A 6000-nucleotide genomic window follows, 5' to 3' on the forward strand; every position below is an offset into this window, starting at 1 on the left:
ACCGGTAAAACTATGCAACTAGCACCCATTAAAATGATACGCTTAAAACAATACCGTTTTTCATGAATTCGCAATTAGTCTACAGTGAGGGGAAACCGTACTGATCACTACCTGAAGGCTAATGCTGGTTCAAGGCAAGTTTTCTATGATATTTTGAAGTATGGCAATATCTCCGCAAGACAGATTTCCTTTATAGCAGCTTGGTGGATGTAAGGTAGGTAAACTGAGGCCTGCTCCAATATTGGTGTTAATATAAATCAATTAACAGTTCTAAGAGATTAAAGTTGGCATGACCAATGCCTATTCATTTATAGTATTCATTTAGTTAATGAAGTCTTGACAGGGTCTTTAACCCTTCCATTCCATTTACACTACAAAAATGGAATCAGAACTATTAGAAGCAGGTTTTCTAATCCAAGCGCTGGAAGGTTAGGTGTTTGGCATCTGGAAGTGTCAACAAAAGAGCCGTCAGTAATAAATCATGAAAAAACCTTCCAATGAAACGAGTGCCCAACGGTGAGGAGAGAAAAGGATGTAGTCTTTTGGTTGGGGACTCTAACCTCTGCCTTAGAAAAGTTACGCATTTTTCAATCCATAACACCCAAACTTACGCTATTAACTTACGCATAATATATATATATATATATATATATATATATATATAATATAGGAGATGTATATATAGTATATATATAAGTTGATGAGACTATCATACTTGTGCTCTAGTTTACAACCCTAACACGAGATCAAAGATGGACTTTTCAATACGCTTATTAAAGTTGGGGAAAACTGTACATATATTAGGTCTATGTATTAATTGATGTATTTATTTATATAGGTATTTGTGGATTTTATAGGATATTGATTCACACGGACATGTGCTCAGAATACATTATATTTGTTTAACGAAAAGCTTTAGTTTATATTTCCTTGCATGGCATAGGTGAGATATATTTCATAATGATAAATACACTCCATAAAATCGAACGGGTTTAAATGCGTTTTATCGCCAGATATGTTGAAACAGAATTGCGTTTTGTATACTAATAAAGATGTGGGGCAAGTGTGAGAAGTTTTCAAGTTCAAGATAAATAAACACGGTCGTTATGTCTTTTGATCAAACCGAATTCTTTTCACTGGTTTTTTATTTTTTTTTATTTTACAGTAGGTAAAACGCTTAAAATCGTCAGACTGCATCAGACGTCTTAAAATGTTTCAACATGTTTTTATATTCGCCTGTATGTTGCTAATTCAGAACATATTGTATACAATTGGACACAAAGGAAAACGAGAGATAATCTCTATAAGAGAAACATAATGTTGTGCATACACCTATAAACATTAAACTGCATATATGTGACCACACCATATATATATGTTCTATATATATTATATATATCTATATCTAAAAAATGTTCTTTGTTAATATAATAGTAGACTACTGTTCTACATATAATAATCTATATAATACGTGGGGTATATGTTATAACAAGATATAGATTTTACAAGAAACAATTATTACTTGACTCATCTGATGACAAGAGGTGTATAATTAGTATTATATTTTATGATATTTTTATTATTAAAGAATAAAAGTTTGTAATTAAAATAAAATCATTATCTCATTTTTACATTAATTTTTAGTAAAATACTCAAAATTAATTATTTAATATTGTAAACGAGGAGTGATTTGTAGTTGGAACTTAGTTTTCTTATGTACAAACATATTTTTTTCTAAATAAATAAATAAAGATATTCAAGTTGTGTTAAGGACAGCTCGTTTATACTGTGCAGCTAATTTAGTTAGTCTATGTTTTCCCTTTTCCTATTTGTCAATAATAGTAATAATAATAATGTTCAATATTTGGGGAGTCATGTATATACAGCTATGGCCAAAAGTTTTTCATCACCTAGAATTGTAGGATTTAGAGTAAATAAAAAATAAAAAATATGAATATAATTTAATTTAATTTATATTTTTTCTTTAATGTTATGTAATTAAAAACATTACAAAATGATATCGCAAAAGTCTACCAGAAGCCATAACAGTAGTAGTTAGTTTCATGTTCGTTTTCTAAATGTTCAATTTTTAAATTTATGTCAGTCAATTTATGTCAGTATATGGACAATTAATCGGTATGTAATTAAATATGTTAACATAATAATATTCAACAAGTTCCATTCGACTTTATGAAGCAAACTTAGTTAACTCTATAGGGTGATGCAAAACTTTTGGCCATAGTTGTATATGATTACGTCTGGTCTCCCCAAGTACTGAGCATAAAATATTGTGTTTGCATGCTCTGGCACTACTCCGAAAAATGGTGACGATAATCTGCCGTTACCACAGACACTTTGCATAGGCAATGATTACAAATGATTGAACTCCAGAGTAAACATTTTGTAATTTTAAACGTTTAAAAAAATATGAGTTAAAGTGGTCTTTCAACATAGCAATTTAGTGTCTCCATTACATATGATGTAGTATTTGGTTTTACAGATTCAAAGCACAGACACTAGTCTGGTTCACTTATAGACTTCCAGTATTATAATGTGTCTCATAGCCCGCCCTACAGTATGACCCAGACCACCGTTTAAAATGTGCAGTAAACAATGATGAAGAAGCAAGCTGGACTGACCTAGTATAATTCCATATAACGGTCTGCTGGAATAACGTCGTTTGCCTTTTGAAAGGAAGGCGCTGTTAGGTTAATCTAAAAGTTGATCACAACTTCAAGGGCATACCGCTGTCTTTCAACCGCTCCGCGTTTCTTGGGATAGGAAAATATGTCAAAATGGCATTCCTTTTTCTTTTCTGTCCATCCATCAGATTCTTCAAGGAGTAATCGATTAGTCTCAGCTTCCACAAACCGAGATCCGATACTTTCTCAAGACGCTTCAAACAAACTCGGCTTGATTGCCATTGTCTAACAGTTAACATAAAAAAAAATATAAAAATAGATAAATACATAAATAAAAGTATCTTTCTTTTGAATTCTATCATGGCGAGTGATTAATGCTCAATAGCTTATTTCATCCACTTTTCTGTATGTATTTGAAGGCGTGTCCCCTTTAAAGCTACACATCTGTTCATTGCACGTGACTTTATTTTTTATGTTTTTTTTTTTTTTTTTTTTAGCAAAAACACGAACATCTGGACAAAATAATTTTCATTCAGTTGCCTTCCCTCTCCCTTGCTAAATTCCTTCAGCTAGAATATCCCTGTTAATCCTAGACTTGCTTAGTCTTTGGGCGAGGGAAATGTGAGTATTTGTCATGATATAGCCTATTGGTCTTCAACAAAATATAGGCCTGTCACCCTATGAATTTTGATAACGATTATATTCAATGTTGACACGTAACGTTAAGTCTCAAAATATAGTCTAATAAAAATATTAATGTAAGTAATAAACTAGAATTAATGACTTGCACAAGGTTTTGAAAATAACACGGTGTTCGTTATAATGGCCTTTAATTTACGCTTAAAATTTTGCCGTTTATATGTACACTATCGTTATATGGCTGTCAATAAAACTATATTATTTAAGTAAAATATGAATAATTGAAAATAAATGTTCAGTTCACATCTAAATTATTCGGTGACCTTGAACAGTGTTTTTCTGATTTTTAAAAAAAATATATTTTATCAGTTCACACATTTATAAATGGCTGCCTGTTGTAGCCGTGAAAAGGACTTTTGTGCGAGTGATTTTAACCTGCTCAACCTTCAAGTGACGTGCCAAATGCTCCTACTTACTTTATCGACATCTGGGAATTCCATACATGCCTTACACTCCAATTACACACCTTCTTCAAAAGGACACGTGCTTTGATTTACAAGACCATTAAGCGCAGATCATTTCCAAATACTTTTCCAGACCTAATGTTAAATCCATGCACCAAGCAGCAGGTTTTACCCTAAACTGAATAGTTATTTCTGAATACGTCATACCCAGTGGCGTAGCCAGGATTTGGTTTCGGCGATGGAGGGAGATTTTTTTGATGATAGCTAATAACACTGGCGTAGCAAATATTTTGTTTCTGGGGGACGGGGACGGGGACGGGGACGGGGGGGTGCTGGTAATGGATTGAGATTTTTCCACTAGCATGGGCCTATCTGAAATGAACTGGAATTTGAATGGAAATTAAACTTTGCAAGTAATACAAAACAAAAGGGTTATCCGTGCATCTGTTGAATTCCCCAAACATTTATTCCTGCGAGTTTGTTTGTTTGTTTGTTGTTTTTGAAATTACAGATGTAGAGATACTCCCCCTGCATCATACAAGACGGACAAACGCGCACTTTAAAAGCTTGTTGGGCAGCACTTCATGTGCCTGGGAAGAATTTGATCCTGGCCTAGAGAAAATGACTAGGTACATAACACTGCCAAACCACGCAATCTGCACACTACTCTTATTTTCTAAAAGAAAAATGAAGGAATGACTGAATGTTATTAAGCTAGCATATTAAAACATTCGAATACTTGGTCAGGGTATATACAGTTTCAATAAAACAAAAACAAACAAAAAAAAAAAATACAATTTAGGCCCCAAAGATGTTCACCCCCTCGCTTTTTAAAGAGGTTGTTGCCCACTGCATACATATAGACACCTAACATAGAATCTAAGGAATGATGTTCAGATATTGTTTTGTATAGTTTTTGAGTAGCCTATAGTACAACTTACAGTACTTTTAAAAACTAAAGATGGCACATTGCATGATAATTGATCTACTGTTTAAAAACGTTACAATGGTTTAAAATAAATGACTATGACTTTAAATACGGGTTAATATCTCCCCATGCAAAACAAACAACTAAACACACGAAAATAAGATACACACACACAAAGCCATCTTAATTATGGATGCCTAATTCTATCTGTGTTTAATTATACTACAGTTTCACTTTTTGCGATCACAGTTTGACCTCATAAAGTTTGACCCGTTTTCATTTGTTATGTGTTGTTTGTATTGTACACAATATATGCCTAGCATACATGCCTTAGCGTATATAGGAGTCGGAGTAGAGCGCAAAGTTTCCACGAGATAAAAGTCTGTCCCAGTGACAAGCAGGCTATTGCGCGCATTGGTGAATGCTCCAGTAAGTGTGTCGAAACGGCTGTATAAATATACACCTTTAAAATACTGTGTGTTGGTCTTTGAACCCATAAAATAAAATAAGTAAAACAAGTACCAATGGAACGTTCATGTAAACTTCGTTTGACAAAATCAATTCAATAAAATATTAAAATATACACTTTGTATGTTCGTCTGTCTTCCTGGGCGTGTCAGAAATATTGAGTAGGTTATTTTCCTGAAAGCGATTGATGAGATGTAAATGTATTCTTCGGTTACAGTGCCTATCGTACTGTTGAACTTTGAATGACCGCAACCTATTATTATTATTATTATTATTATTATTATTATTATTATTATTATTATTATTATTATTATTATTATTATTGTGTAAAAATAAGCAAAAAAAAAAAAAAAAAAACGTACAAGATGACCTCCTGTTTTCAAAGGTCATGGCAGTACACTGAATTCAAAATTCTGTCTTAAAAGTTTTGAGAAAATTTGTGTTCTACATTTAATCGTTGTGTCTTAAATAATTTGTTTACAAATATGCAACTTAAATATTACATTAAAAAATAAACAATTTCAAACCTGAAAAAATCATTCTACCTACTTATGTATACTTTGTAATGTCTTACATTAAGACAAAGCGGTGAAACTCTCACGACCACCTTGTCTCATATCATGACTGAATAATAAAGCTGACTTTACAAAAAAGTGTGTGTCGGTAGCTGGTTTATTTTACTTTGAACCCCGTTTAATTGTTGCTAGATCCTCCATTTCCTGGGTGTCCTTATAACCTAAACAACTATCCATACTCGAGATGTGTTCGTGTAGTTAAGAACAAAGCTTACTACTGTATTAAATTTCAAATCATATTTTATTATATTGCAGAAAAATATAAAAAGTTATTTACAAACAAT

Source organism: Polyodon spathula, chromosome 4 (genome assembly GCF_017654505.1).
Source record: "Polyodon spathula isolate WHYD16114869_AA chromosome 4, ASM1765450v1, whole genome shotgun sequence".
Taxonomy (NCBI): Eukaryota; Metazoa; Chordata; class Actinopteri; order Acipenseriformes; family Polyodontidae; genus Polyodon; species Polyodon spathula.